We start from the raw sequence: 23,470 nt of genomic DNA on the forward strand, positions 1-23,470 counted from the left end.
TTTGGGGTGAGTTGGGTTTTCATACAAAGGTGATTTTGGAAGATTGTTGGATCGATTTTTTTATGAGTATTACTATAACTCCATTTTAAATTGGAATTTTTGTAGCAGTAGCCTTAAAATCCCATCTCACCCCCCTTTCATCCCTTCTCTCCCCATTCATAACCCAACTCTCACCTACTCACCCCATTTTACGGTACCATCAGGGGCCTATTGCAAAATAAACAAGCTAAATACTTTTAGTGAATTTACATACAAAATCACTAATAGTATTAGCTTGTATTTTACTATGCAATATAGGCCCAAGTGGGAAGATCGCTTGTTTGCTAACGCCGTAGTATCAAAAATTACAATACGGACTAAAAACTAAAAAGAAGTTGCAATCTGTACGGATATGATGGTCGTTCTTGTCTACGTGACAGCGTGATAAAACGGTGTCCGTCACTTTCTTTCCCACGGTGTTAAACAGTGACAGTTATTTTATCACGTGGATAAAGATGGATAAAGCTATCCATAATAGGCTGGCTGCCCACGAAACTGTCGGTAATTATCGTATCTTAATTAATCAAAGCCATTGCAAAGACCAGTCTAGGTACAATTTTATTAAAGGTTAAAACAAGTAACAAACAACAAAATACCCTTAAGTCTATAGTACTAAAATTTTATCTTCTCGTACACATTGTAAGATACGGTCTATTAAATTTGAGATTTTATGAGAGACATTTTTGGTATTAATATTATTAGTAAAACCTACAATTATAACTCGTTAAAGACAATGTAGGTACATTTAGCATTTCCCTTAATTAAACAGGTACGTAAATGGAATATCGGAGTTCTAGCGCCGTAAAATTTGGTTTAAATTGGTTACAATTAGACTCGGAGATTGTTGCAGAGTTACCGCTAAAGTATCATTCTATGGAACTTGCTAACTATGTAAACAAAAGTCACTAGTAAATTGACATTCAGAGACAATTTCAGTATGGCGTGGCGGTTTGTTTACATAGTTACCAAGCTCCATTGAATGACACTTTACTAATAAGTATATATTATTATAATAATGATATAAAACTGGGATTTTAATGCTTAATATTGGTCTTTATCTATGTACAGCTAATAAAGGTCCATCAAGGCTGGTAAACATGCTTCAAAGTGCCTTTTGTTCATTGTAAATAATTGACGTCAGTGTTATTTGAACATCGCAAAGCAGCTAGTGCCGGAAACTCACCTTTTACAAGCCGTCGGGTTAGAAAAGAAGTTGGAAAAAGAAACAGTTCGTTTTCGCTCTGTTGGGATTTTTTTAACGGGTGGGTGAATATCAAATTTATTTTCGCTTGATATTTTCTAATTTATATGGCGCATTTTTTTCAATATATATTCAGGAAATTAAATAACAAACCTTGTAAAGAATTCAAGCTTATGTAACATAAACATAATATATAGTTTGTAGCTGTCTAATAGAGCCCGATGGCTAATCCTATTGTCTATTGTTAAGTAAAACCGCTCGTGCCACGTGCGACAATCACCTGCATAAAAAAATCGCTCGTTCACTTTACCCAGGTAATTGAATTACAACTCCTATGGAAACAGCAATAAGATTCAAAATGAACTAATGGATAAATATTTTGTTACGATGTGTGCGGTCAGACTTCGGTTACTGAGTGCCGGCGAGTCGAACGCTACAGAACCAGTCTAAAATGTGTCATCGAGATGCGTAACAAAGGCGCGTTATCGGAGAGTGCACCTACACTGGTTTTTTGAGCGTTGGACTAGCCCGCGCTCAGGTGCTAAATAGAATAATGAAGACCCTTTTTTGCAGGTAAGTAGCACGTGCGGTTTTACTGAACAATAGACAATAGGATAAGCCTTCGGGCTCTACTAGAAAGCTACAAACTATACATATATTGTATATATGAATGGATACAATTATATGTACCAATAAAATTAAAAAGTTATTTTAAGTAAAATACAGATACTGGTAAACATAAAATACAGACACAGAACTTAAAGTACACACTATAGTTCGTTTTTTTTAGCATTAGAAATAAGGTAAACAATCTTGACGTGTCTTTTTATTGAAAACCACGTTTTATTGTGAATCTAATACGATCATTTATAACCTTCTGCTTTCATAAGTAATAGTTACTGATTTAAAAAAAGCGTTTTAAGCTAAAAAAAACGAACTATACTTTTGTAACTACTAAAGCGTCAGCGATGATCACGTTTAATAAAGACGTAAGAGCAATTAAAGCGTGACAGAGTACCGGAGACAGGCTGTTACCGGCCGTCACGAGCGCACGACCCTCGCCCGCTATGCTGCCGTCAAGCCTTTGCTTTGCGAGACAATCAATTCACTTTAGATACCTAAGTCATAGAATTATAAGGTATTTAATTTAAATAGGTATAATTATTGAAGTAGAGAGAAAACATTGTGGATAATTTACATACGTCCAATGCCTTTTAAGATGAAATCCGCCATAACATGTCGAATACAGGTAAGTTTTTGATATTGAAATTTCACGCGTTATAGGGCCAAAGTAATTAAATGTAGATACTAGGCTATGACAGTTGCCTAGTACATAATTATATTTCTCACCAACTATAAGATACCTACCCAATTTTGGTAAGATATCGAAATAATTAAATACCTAAACATAATGTAACCTAAATACATAGTCTGGAAAATAAAAAGTAAGTAGCGAAATTGTAGTCGGATGTAAATTAATGCGTATAAATTAATACATATGACAAAACATATAATACATAACGTTAGTATACCTACATTATTAATTATTAGATCGTGTTTGTTTTTAAAAAGTGCATATTACGGGTTAATAAACGTGAATCCATTTGTTTTTAAAAACACTATGGGCCAGTTGCACCAACTACTTACAGTTTACAGACTGATCAACGTCACGCAGCAGAGATATATGAAACTTCTCATACAACAAAATTAGATAAGATACACACGGCCTTAAATACAAAGCTACAGCAAACAATTTTGTCCGTTGTTTGTGAATACGGCAGTCCATGAGGGAGTTATAAACTGAAATCCTAATTTTATTTCACATTTTCCGCTGAACACGGTCTAATGAGCAACCCTCGACAATTCAACTCGACATCTCAATTTCAATTTTGCTCGACTAGACGCGGGTTGCTTGTTTTACCTACTTAAAACAGGTACTTGGCAGAAACAATTCTTAACAAGAATGACATTTAGAGCACTGCCGCAACAATGTAGGAGAAACAGGCTCGCAAACGTTGTGAGATAACATTAGTCGTTATTTACGGAGACATGAGCTTTGTTCTGTTTGGATGCATACAAAACAAAGACTTTATTCGTTTCGTCGCAGTCGCAAATCTAACGCTCTACTCTAGGTTAACAGAAGCACTAAAGTATTTTAATCTCAAAACATCCATGTAATCTAGATAACATTTTGTTCCTAGGCTTCTCATCGCTGACAATCGCAAGTACATACAGCTCCATCTGACATACATCGATGGCAACACTGACAATATAAAAAGACAGCGTCACGTTGCATACATCTGGTTGAAAAAGACTCGGAGCCCGTTTGAGATTAAACAACTTGGCACGGTTTTGAACTGGTTTTGATACGACCTTGACGATCGACTTGGTGATTGGCGCGCATTTCACGCACGGCACGATTTTCACTTCATTTCGCAAATTCGTATGCACCAATCAGCGTCTTCAAGGTCGTATGAAAGAGATGAGATCAAAATCAAAATCCTAACAAGTTGTATCTGAATCACAGAATAAGTAATAGTATTATTCTGAATCGGGCTGCTGGAGCGATATACAAATTTTAAAATCTGTTACGGTTTTAATTTGAATGTGATAGGATCGCTCACGCTCTTTGGTGCACGCGAGACGCATTGCGAGTTGCGAGTCGTGTCAAGGTTGTATCATAACCAAAAGTATAAAAAAATATAATCTATTCTTATAAGTAGCACGCGCGTCATTGCTGTTTTCCAGAGAATAAATACCTACCATATTTCAAACAAGTAGGTAACTTACTGGTTTGGTTAGGAAAAACCGAGATTTAAAATAATGTTGTATTTACCTCGGCCTCGACCCCGCCTGCTGCAACGGTTGGGGGCATGAGTGGATTGTGTGGGCGTCAAATTCTTGTAATTTAAAACCTATTTTATTTGTCATTTCCTATTTACGTGTGGCCTCATTATTACTCCGTGACAAAAATAATTGCTTTCCTTTAATATTAGTCGTAGAATATTTTTTCTGTAAAATGTAGTTTACAAAACAAGAGTACTTAGGTACAAATAGCCGAATATGTAAGTGGATTCTTACTTGTTTTTTGAAGTGAAAACTTCTTTAGCGGCGCTGGGCACTTTTTGAGGTGGGGAAAAAATGATAAACTCGAGACAGCGTAAGGCGATCACGTGACCGTAAGCCATGTAAGATGGCCACTCATAATTTAAATGGCATTTAAGTAAATCAATAAAGAAAAACTCAATGATATTTGACATTTATGTTGCGGACTCCTTTTCAAGACTCTTTACCTATGTTCAAATAATTTGACGTTGTCATGGCAGTATGTAAATAAACATGTCAATGAAAAAGTGTGATCTTATTTGAGAATGATAATAATATATAATAAAAAAACCTAAACTAAGAAGATAAGTAAATAAAGATTTATAATAAATAAATAGAATACTCCGCTAAACGTATGTATCGTGTTACCGGGCGTCGGTAACAGAGTGAGGTGAGTTTTCATTTCTATCGGCACTCCTGGAGTGCAACCGTTGTTGCTTGTTTTAACTGCCTAACTAAAGGTACTATTAAAGGGCTCCAATCCAAAAGCTCTCAACTCTAGTCCAAAAACAACTCGAAGGCATATCACCATTTATGTGCCACTATAATTTGAATCAAACAAGTCTTAGGCAAATTTTTGGATGATAATTGTTTGTAATGGAGCTGGACTATTATTACAAAGTTATTCGGTACACTTTGTATGGGAATTATAAACAGTGTGCGTACAATAAATACGTTTTATTGTTCTTATAGAAAACATACCGGAAATAATCCCTAAACCAAAACGAGAAAGTAAGCAATATGGTTAATGAAATCATACAAAATTAGAAGTTATTTGAAATTCCACGCTTCACAAAATGTTAATCATTTAAAAAGTACATCAAGTTAATAATTTAATTCGATGACTATCGGTGTTGTTGGTATTCGTACGTAAGAAAATAAATCAATATCTCGCCTGGTTAAATTTTGCCTTCCGAGCGCCTAAGAAGAATAACTAGAATATTGTGACAAAAATCACAGTATTCTAGTTTTTCTCAGGCGCTCGGTAGGCATTATACATAGTTGCGAATGATCTCGACTACATCTCTTAACGAAAATCATATACAATTTTTTGGGAACCTCCGGTGTCCGTCGCTCCACATAGGACATGTCAGCGAAGTGTATCACACGAACCTTAATATGCAAGAAGCTGAATTTTATTATTTTTATAAGGATGTATTTAAATTTTTCACACAGTTGTATTGTATATCTGCTGCAGCTATTAACAACAAACAATACAAAATTAAATTAATTCATTGCGCGTGTGATAAATATGGGTTATTCTCTTGTAGTATTAATTGATTAAGCAACTGCAAGCATGAGTCAGCCTAAGAAAAAAGTTAAAAAATTGTGTGACAGATTGATGATACAGAGCCATCAATGCACCAAGCCGATGGGCATTCGCACAAGGAATAAGAATAATAAAATATAAATTCATTTATTCACAAGGAACAATATCTAAGTACGTTTTTTTTTGTAATAAAAAGAAACCCATGTCACCTGAAAACTGTCAAATTTTGATATTAACCCTTAATTTGGCGCTGTCCAAAATGCTGTGCACAATCTTTGACCCTCTTTTTGTATTTTTTTCTTCCATTTTTATCGACTACCACTATGCCCGTCACTTTTGCACTTACATATATGTTAGAACGTGACAGGCATGGTGACCATGGTGAAAATCGACCGTGCTACTAGGGCTGAATCATTGATACTATTGAGCGCCGAGGAGGTTTGAACTCACGACCTTCCGTTAACACATACATAAATATTACTTATTATGTATTTGAGATATAGCTAAGTATAACATTATTTTTGTGAAGTTACAAACTGTCAAATATATAGCGCCCTGAAGGATCGACGACCTCATAGTCGGTCAATAGCATGACGGCAACAACCCTAAGCCACTCTGAAAAGCAAGCAAAGTTGGTTCATGTTAAATCTACATAATACGTGGATTACTCCATCCCCATTCACCATTCAAAGCGAAAAGAAAAACTGATGAAATTCCAAGTCAAACTCGGATTATGAGGAACTCAGTCAACATTATTATTTGCAGAGAAAACATTTATATTGCTACAGGGCTGAGTTAACACTTTCATTAGGGACAAAATTTTAGCGAAAATGAATACCTATGTAATAGGTAAGTACCTAGATAATATCTGACTCGCACTTGACCGGTTTTTTTACGATTAAACACAATCTTATTTTCTATAAAGTTTAGATTTTTTTAATATTATTGAACTGGTTTTTAAATTAATGGAATTTGTCTCTAAATTGTGTTTCAATTAGTATGACACCACGTTAATTAAATTTTTTATCGAACCTATTACGCACAGCCACTGATCACTTGCCTACTAGATAAAGCTTGACTGTCGACAGACATTGGCACATCCTTACTAAGTAATTTAATTAGTATGAGGATAAAATCACTCATTACAGTGGCATTCATGTTAACATTTAAGCTTCGAAATAAATTAAAAGTGTAAAAATTCACTGTCTTGGGTGGGACTTGAACCCATGACCACTGGATCACTAGTACATTGCTCTGCCATCTGAGCTACCTAGACCGTACCCAATTCAGCGAATATTTCCACCATATCTGAACCCTAGGGAGGGAAGCTTAATAGCATCGTTCGCAGACGTTTCTGCTTAATACAAAATTAATTTATGTTAACATTTGTCTTTAAATTACAATTACCAGAAAAAAGCTACTTATCAATCTCTTATTTGTAATAAACGTGTAATAAACGAATTGAAATAAAATGAAACAGATACATTTACTGTAACTCCTAAGGTAAACATGGACAGAGCAAGGGCTGTTGACGCCGCTGTTGTAGTACCTATATAGATATATATACACTTATCATCGAGCTGCACGTTCTGTGGAATATATTATTCATGAGCAATCGCGTAGGTAGTCGTGATTAGATGTATGTACTTGATTACTTGAGGCATCCCCGGGTACTCCGGAACAACATGGTAATGTGCTTAATAGGCAACTTGTTGATTACATACTTAATTAATACCAAATTCTGTTATGGCTTGTATTGTGTCAGTTACTGACAGTAATTAGAATCAAAGATTATTAGCTGAAGCTAGTTTATGCGCACGTATGCATACATTTTGCGCAAAATGTGAGGAAAATTGGGACTACGTTTGTATGGAAAAGCGGTCGTTCCCTTTCCTCTAAAAAAATATCTGACGTGACGGGCAAAATTGTGTCAGATCTAGGGCGAACACTTTAAACGTTTGTTAAAATATATACGTGTAGCTATGTACATAATTATAAATTAGGTTTTATTCTTTTATGAAATGAAATGTAATGAAATTGTATGTAGGTAAGCGAAGGAAAATTATTCACCCGTTAAAGTGTTTTTCTACTCCCGTATTTTTATTTGTCATTTAAAGGGTCGTGCACACACCTTTAAACCCCTATTTTATAGTTGTCAAGATAAGTCTTTAGTCTATTCCCCAAAAAAGTATTTGTGCATACAGGCAGTATCTATTTTGGCATTTTTACGATACTTCGTGTAATCACCACTTAAAAAATATTGTATGAAATACATTGTTGCCAACCTAATTTTAATTGTCATCTCTGACAGATGAGTGAACCATAGACATGTTTTTAGGGTTCCGTAGCCAAATGGCAAAAAACGGAACCCTTATAGATTCGTCATGTCTGTCTGTCTGTCTGTCTGTCCGTCTGTCTGTCCGTCTGTCTGTCCGTCTGTCTGTCCGTCCGTATGTCACAGCCACTTTTCTCCGAAACTATAAGAACTATACTGTTGAAACTTGGTAAGTAGATGTATTCTATGAACCGCATTAAGATTTTCACACAAAAATAGAAAAAAAACAATAAATTTTTGGGGTTCCCCATACTTCGAACTGAAACTCAAAAATTTTTTTTTCATCAAACCCATACGTGTGGGGTATCTATGGATAGGTCTTCAAAAATGATATTGAGGTTTCTAATATCATTTTTTTCTAAACTCAATAGTTTGCGCGAGAGACACTTCCAAAGTGGTAAAATGTGTGTCCCCCCCCCCTGTAACTTCTAAAATAAGAGAATGATAAAACTAAAAAAAATATATGATGTAGATTACCATGTAAACTTCCACCGAAAATTGGTTTGAGCGAGATCTAGTAAGTAGTTTTTTTTTTATACGTCATAAATCGCCTAAATACGGAACCCTTCATGGGCGAGTCCGACTCGCACTTGGCCGCTTTTTATTTCATTCATTCTTTTCCCGCCCGTACCGTACCGTATTGTTTGCTACTTCTTGAATGAAAAATATTTGTTAAATTTACAATTTTATTTCAAAGTAAGTGCTTGGTCGTAGAAAAAGTATTGTATGCAACGTTGTTTAACTGAGTTCAAAAAATACTCACGCCACTCGCCTTTTTTGACCTCTCTTAAACAACGGTTGCATAAAATACTATTGTGGGACGACATGCACGTGCATGATACTAATTAGTGATAACGTCTGTACATAGGAAAACATTGCATTTGTAGCCACATGGTCCGTCCAGTCCAGTAGGCTGACTAAAAATGATGAAAAATGGGGATCAACTTGCTTTTTTTAATGATAATTAATTACCTAATTAATCGCACCTGCGTATCTCATTGATTGCGATAAGCACCATTGCTTCGTGTTTGTCTTCAGCAGCAGTATCGGCAAACAAGGTTAAGGTTACGATTCACGATTAAAAAACCACTCTGTTATAACTCACAGTTTAAGAGTCGACAAGCACAGATGGTCAGAATTCGCGTTGAAAGACTGCCATTTATAAATACCTTAAGCCCTACCCTCATTTATATGTAAATGACCAATATGACCATGTTAGTTTGAAATTCACACATTGCTCATTATAGAACATCATACCTACCTAGTTAGCTGTTATCATTTCAAAGCTAACAATTTCGCCTCCAAAACGAGTATTTAATTACGCAGATGACCTTTAAATAATGTGGTAAAACATCGTCAGGTTTATTAAATAACATAATACTCAAGTCATAAACAGTATAATTACGTTCGTTCCCTCTAACGTCAGTAGGCACCGTAACGTTTACTGTCGAGCCTGATAAGGTCAACACCTTTGTTGCGTTCGGATAAAACAGTGGGTAGCTTATACTAGCTGTTTACGTCATCAAACATCATCATCATATTATTATGTGTCTAATTATCGCACATAGGGGAAAATGTGGGAGATTCGTACACATTTTACTCAAGGCCGTAACAAACCAAAACTAATTAATATTTGGAAACGTTGCTGAGTACCTAGTTTGGTTATTTAACTTATAAAAAAAGTACATTGGTGTTGATACTAAGTGACATTTCAAAACTATGATGAACTAAATAAAGTTCAATAGTAAAAACAGACTATACAGAACAGTATGAAATGCAATTAAGTAAAATAGTTCACGACAATTAAATATTGTACCTATCTCAAAATAATAACAATTAGCTCCGTAAAAGACCTGTCGTGAAAGTTTATTTCTGGTTTTCATCATGGTACTTATTACGAAAGTTAAACTCACAGAACATATTAAAGAGGTTAGAACGGCTATCGCGCGCAGTTAGTATCGGAACCGGTGTCGCTGCTCGTTCCTCTCCACATTTCCACATTTCTCGCGCAACGGTACTAAAAACTTGTGTGCCTGGTGAATGGATACGCCTCCTTTAGACAGATTTGATGTCTGGCTTCTTAATCTGAACGTTATTGTGGCGCAAAAGGCATGTTTACGTTTTTCGGTCAGCGCGGGCGAGTACTAGCATGCGAGCGTTTGCTCATAACCGGTGGCGACACGTACCCTGCTCGCATCGCCATTCTACTTGTTCTGTGGTTTAACAGGATAATTTGCCTATGGCATCGAAAACTGGTTTCATAAACCATAAGGCCTATGTCACGAATTGTCAAACCACTATTTAATAATACCAAAACAGTAAGCAGCCACTCAGGCATTGCCGAGTTAATTCACAATCGCTATTAGAATGAGAACAATCCGCTAACGTTTGGGTGAAATTATTTCGGTAGGGCGTCGTTTGGCACGGATTCAATCGCCCGCCGGCCCTGTATTGCCATCGCTTGGCGAGCGTCTGACTCAGGTCAACCAGAGTAGATAATACCTCAAGATACCAAATAATTTTGATTGATTTGGTATTAGAATTATGCTGGCGTACTTTCATCTGCGTCGCGGTGAGCACCGACCAACGAGTAATAGCTTTGGTGGATTTAGACTGGCGCACGCCGTGTCACGGCGCCTACGCTTCTAATCCGCGCTTTTCCACTCTTGTCGCCTTCATGACACTTTGATCTGAACAATATTTCATATATTCAATCCTGAATTGAATATTTTTATAAACTCACGCCTGGCATGCAATTTGGCATTCACATTCAACTGTTTGTCATTATTTGTAAATGTTAAATCGTTAGTCACAAAAAAAACATAATTTTTTTTTTTGTAGAGACCCCCCCCCTTATTTATTTTTATAAACGTAACAGAAAACTAAATATACCCTGAATAAAAACAAATATAGGTCATAAGTATATATTTGCTTTATGGACCAATTACAGATACTGGGGAATATTTTGAAATAATATAATTAACACCGATACATTTGCGGGTCAATATGAATAGGTAATTCAACATTTCCGAATGTTTTGTAATATTCTCTGGAACAGAAACCCGTTTGAATAGTAATTGGGTTGTGCTGCGCTTGACCGTACATCGAAGTTCCGGACTAATGTACTAGTTACCAAAGATAACTGAAAACAAAGATTGCTAATATTCATATAAAATAACATGTTGTAGGGTGCACCGTGATGAGCCATTAAGCGTTGTATATAACTTATACACATAGGTAATATGTTTATTTTTTATTGTAATCGTAAAATCCGTTAGATCATGAAATTCCTAGGCATATTATGAAACACCATTTTATGATACGCCGAAGATTTGCCTCATGATGTGCCGTACAAATAATACAATAGATCGATGAAAGCAATGTATTCGTTGATGTTCCTACATCGACGAATACATGATCGACACAATACATTGTTACCGTGGCAGATCGCATTGTCAGTGTGTGGATCACTTATCTTGTATAAAGAGTACGGGTCTTTATTATTTGCTTGTCGCTATTTGTTACGAACCCAATTCCACCGTCACTTTGTCATAGCTCATGTAATACGAGTACGCTTGCATGTATATTATATATCGATTGGTCGGCGTCGGTGGACAACCCCCATACATCAATCGTGAACAGTTGCATAACATAGATTTGCCGCACTCATTCTTTGCCGATTCGATCATAAATAACCTCGCGTTCCCACACCATAGTTACTAAGAAATTATTATTGTGTCCATCATTATTCAATCTCCTGCTGAAAATGATAACGGCGCCGCCCTCTGAATATACCACAGATTTCCTGCGCACTGTATCAATGCGTATAACCCGTGCACGCATAAAATAAAATAACAACTAAAATTGAGTTCCCGGCTTACAGAATGGGCGTTTTGTAGCATGATAATGAATGAATGAATGAAAATTTTATTTCAGGCAACTAGTGGCCCATACATAAATACCTTAAAACAAGCAGGTACATATTATAAAAATAAAAACGAAACACTAAAAATCACATTATGATTGCCATGCAATACGCAACCCCGCAGTGTCAGTGAGCCGGCCGCGGAACCGGCGAAACTTGACACCCTTCGGCCAGAACTCCTAATTATGTAAGGTGAGTTTTTTTACAATAATTAGAAAATCTACTTGTGATGAAAATGGTGATCGCGTGCTGTAAATACTTCATAACGCAAAGTCTATGGGAGGTGGTCAATGAAGTGAATGGAAGAAGGCTGAACCTACGCATTTCTTTTTGTACACTGTAAAGGAATAAATTGGGACCTCAGTCAGGAAGCACGTGGGAGTTTCTTTAGACACCGACTACCTAACAGGTTTAGGGTAAATATAAATATTATTATTTCGTGTATGTAAATAACAACAGAGTAAAATAAAACAAAATCCGTAATGTAATTTGAAATGAACTGAATTATTAATTTTAATTAATTTTATGTAATTAAGTGTCAGATGGCAGTTGCAATAAGAATAAATCAAAAGTACTTACTTACATTGTGCAATGAGGGTGGTAAAAGTGAAATTTTGGGAACGAGGGTGGTAAGAATTAAAGACCCGAGTTTGCGATATTCTTACCCCCGAAGTTACACACAATGTTTACCATTACACCTGCGAAGAAAAAAACGAAATTTGAGGCGAAATAATTATTAAATACAGTGACATATCAAACATTCGTCCGCCATATTGTCACTTCTTAACAGGTTAGGCATCGAAGGCACAGACCTATTGGGCATTCACCCACGATTGAAAAGTATGCAAAAATATTTTATACGGCTAATATTTAATCAATCAAATTACCTACCTATATCATTTTAAACATAAACAAAAATATTAAATGGTAGTACTTTTTATTAAATAAGTAAACAAGTAAGTAATATATGCAAAAAATTATAAACTAAAATTAAAAACTACAACTAACTACAATACCAATAACAAAAATTATAAATAAAAATCTGGCTCCAGTTCTGTGCCTTGTGGCAGGGTGCCAAGAAGGCTGGCGGCATTGCCGCGCTGGACGGCATCGGCAATGCCAATGCGTTGCGCCAGGTAGGAGCCAGCCCTCTTGTCACCAGTCGCCTCCACAAGACGCTTCGCCAGCTCAGAAAATATGCCGTGGGCGCCAGGTCCCCACGACCCAAGGGTTTCCACTCCAAACGGCTCAAACATGCAGCCAGAATCAATCAAATATTGAATTATAAACTTCAGTATTTTTAAAGTATAACTCATTTATGCTATCTACTTAGTTTTCATGAATTAGTGACATTAATTAAAAAAAAGCTTTACCTCCCTGAAAAGTTATAGCTCTTTTTTCACAATCCATAACTCCCGCTGGAACAATGTAGGTCTTAAGAGTCCTTCAGTACACCTGCATCAAGTAACTATTTTTCGAGCAAGTGTGATAAAAACAGGTTTGCAAATAGAAATAATAAACATATCGATAGCACTTGAGTCGATATTTAATTAAGGCCGTGCATCGAAAAATAACAGGATCTTAGAAAGGTGGCAGTGGCTAGCCCCGGAAACAAACAGTAGTGATTTTCGGATATATGTTTCTTGACTATATGATAAGAGATTTCGTAGTAGTCGAAACACGAATGCTTAAAATTTTCTCGATAGAAAATAAATCCAAACTTACGTGTTCATTTTTCGGTTTTAGCTTCGTGCAACTAGAAAACACATCCATATCCAGCACAATCCACCTTACAGCAAAGGTTTTCATCTCGTCTTAACTTTCAAAGAACTAAATATTAACTTATTATCCTTTACCGATGGATTTATTATCGATTTTTGATTTTATGAATTCAACAGCAAACGCCCATTTTACGCAGTTCGGTTTCTCTTTCTCTTTCACTAGCATTGGTTCTTACGTATGCTCATTTGATGCTCATTTTACTAGTCAGTCGGGTCAGTCCAAACCCCTATTTTGGTGCAGCTCAAAACTATGTAGGTACAGCCAACAGCAATTAATATGTTACTCTTCGAAGGCCTCAAAAATATGCGACACGCTCTTATGGCTCTGTAAATAAGATTGTGTCAGATATTTTTGCGGCCTTCGGTTATGTAAAATATTATTGCAGGCGACTGTACCTACAGGTTTCGACCGAATATAAGTTACAACCAGGAGTGAGAGAAATGGACTTTCGGGACTAGAGGGGAAAGAGGCAGAGAGGATTTCTGGTTGACTCCGTTTGTATGGTCCACTTTCCAAGGGCGATGTTTTTTACCTCTGCGTTAGCGCATGATGTCACTTCCAAGAAAAACAAGAACAGTAAAACGGTCCTACATTGCTCCAAAATTGGCTCCACTTTAAGGAAATTTTGAATATTTTTTAAACTGTTCCTCATTTAAATATTCAGACAAATTGAATATGAAGAAGAACATCTCATGTGACATATTTCATTGGTAAATCAACTTTATGAATGTTGTTTTATATAAAACGAAGCTGAATACGGGGCACAACACACTCATTGTTGGGAGTATTTTTGCTCCTACCTATAGTTCACTTAGAGGTGCAAAGTCACCCCATTATGCGCCAAATTAATAGACCCCGCCAAGAAAAGAGATTAATTTTATGACTAAAGTGGCAATTCAAAAAATATATACAATTTCGTTTACTTGAGTATATAAATAATCGAACGAGCGAGCGAAGCGAAGCGAAGTTCTTACATTCGACTTTGAACACGCGGCTGGCTAGCGGCACGTCTCAGCATTTCGATGTTTTTAAGCTGAACTGTCAGAAGATAGTTTGATACTCAATAACTTAAGTAAATTTGTTCTAATTTAAATGAAATTGGGTAAACGTGTAGTCGAGGACATTATATTTTAGTCATTAAATTATGAGCAGGCCCGATCAAGAGGTTATTGAGCTAGAAGAGCTTAGAAGGCCAAAAAGCTGTTTGTGAGAGGTCTTGCTATTCTGGTCATTTTTTTGCAAGAAACATGGTCGAGTTTAGTATCAAATGAAAGTGCTCGACTTACACTTTTATAATATCGTTTTTAAATTTACCATTTTGAAATAATTAGCAACATAAAAATAAAATAGAATAAACATAATATATGTATTTGACATTTGACAGGAAATATTTCGGCTTAGCACAGATACAGTTTATTTTAATCTCTATGGTGGTGACTTAAATCCAGGGGAGGGGCAGCCGTATACGAAGCCCTTTATTCGAAAAAATAGCGCCATCTATATTACTTAACGCTAAACTTGTAAATGGCGCTTCAAAATTGATGCAAAAAAGCAAATCTTGTCAGTAGAAAAAGGCGCGAAACTCAAATTTTCTATGAGAGCATATCCCTTCGCGCCTACATTTTTTCTACTGACAAGATCTGCTTGGCCAACTATATTATACATACTACCCAAGTAGCATTTCAGGCTGTATAAAAGCTGTATATAAGTTTATTTGTATACTATAAGCTGTACACTTAGGCTGTACAAAGTCTGTATAAGCGCTTATACAGCCCTTATAAGTTAAAAAAGGGCCCAAATTATACAGCTTTTCGCGTTATTGGAGCTGTAGAGTAGCTGTATATAAGCTGTATAAATTGTATAATAGCTGTATTATAGCTGTAATTTGGTGTAAAGGAAACCTTAACACTACAGATAATATCTTATAAGTATGATTTAAGAATATAAGTTGTAAATAAGTTTTTAAAAAGAAATACAAGAGAATAAAAATAATCAAGAAACTAAAATGTCTTCTTGTTCATTCGTAATATTTGTAATGGCGACAAATGTTATAAGTGGATGATAAGTAAGGGACTTTAAATATTAATAAAGGACCTTGGGAGCGGATATTATATAGGTACCTAAGTGCCGATTAATATTTATTGTGAACCTGTGTATATTTATCGGCAAAATATTCACGCGCTTGCAAATAAATAATCAAGAGAAACACAAGAAAAATAAAAAAAATTGCTAAGTTAGTGTTTGTTTTTAAGGTTAGAATGTATTTTTTTTTATTAAATAGAATTTCTTTTGCTATAGTCATTATAGTCAATTTATTTTAAGCTGGTAATCTTAAAACGGCTTTAGTTTTTTCTAAATATTTGCAAGTATTTCTTTAATTACATTTTTAAATACGTTTTTATTCATTGTAAAATGGCGACAATTTTTAAACAGCCTACAAGATAGTTGGAGAGCATTATAATCTTAGTAGCTTTACTATGTAATTAGTGGAGTAACTTTTATAGCTTTTGGATTCAAATCAGCTTTAAAATAGAATATTTTTAATCGTTTGGCTGTATTTTGATTCTCCTTACATAAGGTATAATCCTTCAGTTTTATAATACACTCGGTGAGAACTCGTAAAACTATACTATACTTATACGAGTGTCAAATTACGCCACAAAATTGCTTTAATCGGCTCTGTCAGTAATACAGAAAAAAGCTGTACTATAGCTATAATTTATTCTTTTAGTTTTATAATACCCTTATAGGCAGAATTTATACAACTACTATACTTATAGGAGAGTAAAATTACACCATAAGAAATAGTTTTAAAACGGAGTTGACGGATACTTTTGTACAGCTACAAGTGCCAAGTGATACAACAATACAGCCAATATACAGCTTTTACGCTAAAATTAGCTTGTAGTGTCTCACAACTCTTAAAGTTTTAAAACGGAGTTGACAGATACTTTTGTACAGCTACAAGTCCCAAGTGATACTACAATACAGCCTGTATACAGCTTTAAGGATAGAATTAGCTTGTAGTGTCACACAACACCTAAAGTTTTATAGTAGATTTTTTATATTCTGATAAAGCACCTCATGCTTACGCAGTATCCTTTATAATGCTTTTATACAGCTTGAGCTGTATAATAACTGTAAAATACCTTTTATACAGCTTAAATCTTTTCTGACACACTTATACGTCCCTTAAATTACTCTAAGTTCTAAATTGGCTGGTATATTGATTTTGCCGACACTTACATGCTACTTGGGATACTCTTTGCTTAAATCAATCAGTTAAAGGCTCCACAGACCTTGCAATAAATCCATCTTTGATCCATTGCCGCCTATAGAGCGACATAAAATAGTAGAAATTAAATAAAATGGAACTCAAAAATGTCCATACTAAATTGTTGCCATGTAATAGGGTGGAGCGTCGTTGTATGGGAAAAAATAAAAATTTGATTATCAATATGGAACCGGTACAAAAAGTTGCAGTTTGTCATGTAGATTATAGTGATTACATCAAGTTTCAAAATAAACACTACTTTTAGCCCTCTATCCAGCCGCTAAAGAAATTAATAAAGGTAAATTTTCATCAATTTATTTAAATATACTAATTTAACTAATATGTGTACATTTTATTGAAATTATATAATACTTAATAAGCGTATAATAAGTTATTACCAAAATTGTTGTGCCTTTTTCAATATTTATGAAATAATAAAATTTCAAACTTTCATATTAAACAGCAATTTCATGCAAAACAAGGAAAATGCTACAGTGTAAAAAAAATATATGAGTAATTTTTTTTAGACGTTCTTGTGGCAAAGTAACGGTGTTATTGATTACGAAAAGTATCATTTTACTGCAAAAATGGGTTATTTATATGTTTAAATGAGCGTTAAATTTGCCCTTCGGCGTCGCTTACGCCCTTTTTGGGTCATGTTCACATGTATGTTAGGCATATATTTACTTTTACTAGTAGTATTTTTATTATCTTATCACGTTCAAAATAGTTTTCACGGTTCTGTAATTAGTTGTAAACTCCAATTTGTGCACAGTATCCGGGTTAAAGGGCCTTTTCCATAAAACCTCGATTTACATGGTTTTACCGTGTCATAAAAATATACGTTATAAACAAAAATAAGTATAGGAAACGAGTATATCTGTAACAAAAAGATGTTATTTAATGAATGATGTTGTTATAAAAAAAATAAGCATCAATTAAATTAATTAAAAATATGCATATATTACTATATACATATAATCGAATAGTAGAGGGTTAAAAGTATATACCAATATTTTTTTATTTTTTTTCCCTTAAATAATAAAAAATTAGACATCCTTTTAGAGGGGTTCCATTGCTATATTCAAGAATTTTGGATTTCGCTCCACCCTAATGTGTAAGCATTTTACGTCACAAATGTGACAGTTACGTAGAAAGTGGCGCCCTCATTTATTTTCTATTATTTTATGTCGCACTATACGAGTACCTAAGTAGGTTCAACAAAGTCAATAGCTATATAATTTTTGGTTAACCGCGAGTTCTCAGTTCGGGGCGAACTACTAGTAATATAGAAATGTCATGGTTGGATATAATAAACGATAAGTCATGTTTTTTTAAATTGGAGCATAGTTACCCAACAAGGAGCAAAGTAGGCACATTTTACGGAACCGTTTTTAAAGTGTTCTCTGCCTAGACTTGCAAAATTTTGAAAAGCTTTTTGGATGAACATATAACTTTTACCTGTCACCTTCGTTTTAGTAACCTGTAAATCACCTACTCGTAATAGTTCGTAGTAAGTAGGTAGACTATAAATTACTTGTTATTTATGTGGTGCTTGTGATCCCTAAAACATTTGTGAAAACCAGTAATAAATAATGATAAAATGAATGGTAGAAGACAAATAAATGGCCTGGAAATGCGAAAGATACTTTGATTATTAATATAATTATGATCTACTTACTAATAAGCTTATCAGTTGAAAAGTCGTATTTTTCGTTATGGGAATGTACGAGTGTAAATATAATTAATTTATTTAGGTGTAGCTATTATACTAGCTCCGCAATATATTCATAAAGAGACAGATGCCAATATTTAGCTATATATTATATTACGTTACCCTAGGCCCGTAAGTGGGATTTTCTCCCCGCTACGCGAGCTACGCGCTAAATCTCACTTCCTGGCCAAGGCAAGACGTAAAACTTTAGACAAACCACGGGCGGTAATTCGTAAAGCCCCAGATCGCATTTTTATGGCCCTCCCCTTCTGTTCGGGCCCCAAACGCCTGCAATCTGGAGCATTCACGAATTCACCTCCCTAGGTATGTAACGTACTATTCTTGCTCTAGGACTGCAGGCAGAAGCATGAGCAACTTGGATCTGTCAGTGTCAAAAGTAACATTTCTTTAACCAAAAACGTCACTTTTGACACTGACAGATCAGACGGCCTAGCCAAGATGCCAAGATGACGATCGCTTGCGCTTCGCCATCGAATCGCTTTGAGTCACTCTATCACTCTTCCATATTAGTGCGACAGTGACAATATTATAATTGCCTACAATGTTATGCCATACGCTTCAATAAATAAAATAAAAATAGTTGCGTTTCGTTCGCTACGTAGCGATAGCGATTGGCATGTTGTCTATGGGGCCAGATCCATTTCTAAATCTAATTCATAACCTGTTATTAAAATCAGAATACCTACGCCTGTAGGAAATGTAATCAAAGACGACTGTCTTTAAAACCTCGTAGATACTCGTATGTGCCAATAAATGTACCTATATATCGTATCGAGTATTGCGTTACTAACATTTTTTCGAGTTCAAATATCTCTTCTTTTGGTTTTATTTTTAATTATCATCTTTATAACCTCTATTCTTCTTCTTCTTTTCGTGTCGAGGTTCCTTTTTTTATACAATGGATGCCCAGTAGGTAGCGGTGTTGACAGCCCTGGCTGTCGCGTCCCTCAGATCCAGCTCCTATCCTGTCGTATCCTAGCAGTGATGCGGGCAAGCGGGGCACGCCAGTAGATGTGCCATGGTTTGCGTTGCTGTGTCACAGGTACACTGAGTCGAGGGGCTACGGAGCAGTCCCCATTTGGCCATGTTTTGCCTACAGCGACCAACTTGGGACCTGAGCCTGTTTAAGGACTTCCAAATTGGCCAAGGTTCTTTATGGCCAGGCGGTAGTTGCTCCAAAGCCTCCACGTACACGTCCGGTGGAGGGCACCGGGTCTGCCACAGCTAGCGGCGCACATCGGGCGGCTCACCCTGCAGGGGGCTGGTGCTCCGCATGAAACTCCTGCGACTTTTAAGACGAGCCGGTGGTGGGATATGACCATACAAGGGGTGCCGCTGGTCGTTCTCCTGTTTGTGCTTTTCGACAGCGCAGGCTACCTCCCGGCGGATATCAGGGGGAGCCACTCTAGCTCACCTCTAACCTCTATTGATATTGATATTGTATTTGTCAGAAAGGGGGATTTAGACTATTAAACTGTTCGTGATACAGTACAGACGAGGCGAGATTTGACTCCTACACGTGCTACGTAGCACGTAGCAAGTAAATCTGATGCGTAAAGATTTTAGAACCCACGTTCGTAGCATAGCTAGCAGGTATTTAAAACAACACTTACGTTTTGACTTCAAAATGATATCTCAATGATATCCTTTTGTTACCGTAAAATGGGGTGAGTAGGCGCAAAACTGACATTCAAACCTCGATAACATTTTATTTTTACATATGCAAACTGAATGGTGTATATAATAAGTGTTCCGGACGTTTGTATTTTAGTTTTTATCTTAAAATTTCATAACTTTGACGATAAAGAGGAAAACCCACCTCACCCCGTAGTGCCTCGTATTTGGGGTGAGAGGGCTTTTTATACAAAGGTGATTTTGGAAGTATGTTGGATCGATTTTTTTTTATTATGCGTATTACTATAGCTCCATTTTAAATTGGAATACATTATTTTTGTAGCAGTAGCCTTAAAATTCCTTCTCACCCCCCTCTCAAACCTTCTCTCCCCATTCATAACCCACCTCTCCCCGCGAAACCTACTCACCCCATTTTACGGTACCTTTCTCCCGTGTATTTTTAGGCCACAATCGACCAAATCGAGCGGCCTTAAAAGAGCTGTGGAAAGTTCGAGTTCTTCGGAACAAGAAAAAATAAAGATTAATTTAATATCAGCCTCCTAGAGTAGTAGGATTATTTATAAATTGAAATCTAGCAAAGGACAACATCTGTTATGGCCCAGTCTCATGTTAAGCATTATATCTCGCTTCTATTAAAGTTTTTATTGTAAAACCACGGCTTGATATGGATGTGGCTTTGAATTGTAAGGTAATAGCTCCCCTATTCCAAGCTGCTTCAAGACCAAAAGAACTCCCAAGATAATCTGAGATATCTTTTGGTGAGCAACAGAAGATCAAGGCAGTAGTTTTGTATGGAAATACATACTCGTATATCACCAGAAACAACAGCATCTACGGCCAATCGATCAGCTTTCTCATTTCCTGGAATTCCACAATGGCTTGGCATCCATACAAAGTTTACAGTGAGCCCTTTGTTTTCGCATGTTAACATTTAAAATGTCTCGGATGTTATGACATAACAAACAATTGCCCTCCGAATATCAAACAATTGCCCTCTGTTATATGTAACAGAGGGCAATTGTTTGATATTTTGAAGGGAGATTTTTACAAAAGGGCCTTGCCGGAATGCCATAGTAAAGTCTTATGCACGTTTTATTTTTCTTATGCACGTTGTATGAGTTGTGTAAAAGTACCTGCTTTGTTTTGTAATTGGTACTGGAGTGGTAGAGAATGACTTGTAGCAGCCTTTTGTACATTTGTATTTCTTTTGTGCAATAAAGATTAAATAAATAAATATTTTTTATTATTATCAAGTAGGTAGATAGGTAGATTACCTAATGTAGAAGTTATGAGGGAACTGATAAACAAACATACACATACACATACCGTTTAAAATCATAACCCTCCTTTTGCTTTGCTGTGGTTTCATTACAAAAAAAAGTGCATGTTACGGACAATACTTAAAAGTATGTACATTCCTATGAGAATTGCACAAGCTTTGCATAGGTAGCATAAAGAGCATGGAACCATTCAATTCCTCTATTTTCACTCGAAGGAGAGATCGTTCTTGTTCAGTTTCAGTCTTTAATCACAATATTTACCAACTATTTGAGTCAGTAAATGCAGCTGCTAGTGATTAAATCTCGAAGCTTGTGAGACAAACAACCAATGAATGTGCTGAATTAAAAAGCGTTTGTGTTTGTGTTTTTTACAGTTTATTTAAAATAGTACCGTACTTTGGGCCCGATTCGGATTTTAAAATAGACATCTATAAGATATCTTTTAGTCATCACCAAGATACGATAACGATATGTTTAAGATCTAACCTGTCAAATTTGACATTTGCGCGATTCTGGAGATACTCTTGAACGATTTCCACAAGATATGGCTTAGAGATCTAATTCACATCTATTAGATATCTAACTCTATCTAACGTAAAGTGACATTGGTTACCCGAATTGCGCTGCAAAAGAGAACTAGTTGAAATCTAAACTATAACGTATCTAGAATAGATCTAGTGCGTGTCGTCTCTTGTGAATATCTTGAAGTTCGAATACGGCAGTTTGATTTCTGGGTGTACATCAATGAAGATTTTTTTTATATATTAACTCCTTATTATTTGTGTTTACTGTCAAATTATCTATTACTCTCAAGAGAAGTGAATAAATAACCACCTAATCAGTATTTGTATCTAACAGTTAACAAACAAAGAGAGAAGGCTGGGTATAACTTTTTTTTAACTCGCCTAGATCTAAATGTAAAAAAAAAACTTATGAATATTTTCAAACCAATGACATTGATTCAAAACCCCGATGTTTTGCCAAAAAACATTCCAGTCTGGCACTCTTGACTATCTGATTTTACAATCTAAGCGAAAATGTGGTAATAAATAATAATGCGTTGGCGTTTATATTTGGAACCGCGCGCGCGCCGGCTCTCGCGCCGACAGTGAGTGCCCGTTTCGACGCGCGAATACGTCGATCGACTCCCGCGCACCCTACGCCGTCGCCGCGGTGACGAATTCTTCATTACTAAAATGTACGTGTACAACCCTAAAATGGTGTTTATTAGAAGTGGCCAAACGTACACATACTCGTACCCTTAACAGTGGATTTAATTAATATTCAACAAAATTGTGACGTGACGGGTGACATTTTTGACAATTAACGAAATTAAATACCTATGTTATTTAGTATCGTAATTAGAACAAACTTTTTATCGCATATTTGCAGATCTTTTAGCTTGTATAAATATTTAGTTTGATCTTGGTAAACCAAAACCACATTAAAATTTGACCACTGACAAATTATTCATTCTGTGGATATAAATGTTAACCGCTTTTATAGGTAGAATATAATTTTTGATCGTGAAAACTAAATGGAAAAGTTTTATTTGCGTTTTTGCCACGTCTATTAAATCACATTTTTGTATTTATTTATAATTGTGTTGGTATTTTGTGAGCAGGTAAATATTTGAATAGTGCAGTGTATTGGAATATTTGGAATGCTTACGTTCAAAAGCCACTCTTCATACGTAAGTGCGGTTATAAATATTGTAGATACCAAATCACGGATAGTGAATAATCGTAAGTATACCAAATATTTCTCACTGTATAATATAAACCGTTGTATTAACTATTAAATTTGAAGCCCAGTAGGCGAATAAGTTTGGAATTATGAAATTATTTACTTTCAAGTTCAATATCTGTACATGTACAACAATAAGTAGG

At 35.7% G+C, this 23,470-nt stretch overlaps 2 protein-coding genes across 2 annotated transcripts in view; one reads left to right on the forward strand and one right to left on the reverse strand.

The window, feature by feature from the left end:
* Nucleotides 1–1,586: 1,586 nt before the first annotated feature.
* The window catches only part of LOC134651466 (guanine nucleotide-binding protein subunit gamma-1), a 126,780-nt gene continuing 104,896 nt past the window's right edge, over nucleotides 1,587–23,470 (reverse strand). Inside the window, exon 3 of the mRNA XM_063506578.1 lies at nucleotides 1,587–1,603. The gene's annotated coding sequence lies outside the window, so the exon portion shown is untranslated. The remainder of the gene's footprint in view (nucleotides 1,604–23,470) is intronic.
* LOC134651386 (D-beta-hydroxybutyrate dehydrogenase, mitochondrial) overlaps nucleotides 22,532–23,470 on the forward strand; it is a 68,366-nt gene continuing 67,427 nt past the window's right edge. Inside the window, exon 1 of the mRNA XM_063506480.1 lies at nucleotides 22,532–22,779. The gene's annotated coding sequence lies outside the window, so the exon portion shown is untranslated. The remainder of the gene's footprint in view (nucleotides 22,780–23,470) is intronic.

This window comes from Cydia amplana, chromosome 10, assembly GCF_948474715.1.
Source record: "Cydia amplana chromosome 10, ilCydAmpl1.1, whole genome shotgun sequence".
In the NCBI taxonomy this organism is placed as follows: Eukaryota; Metazoa; Arthropoda; class Insecta; order Lepidoptera; family Tortricidae; genus Cydia; species Cydia amplana.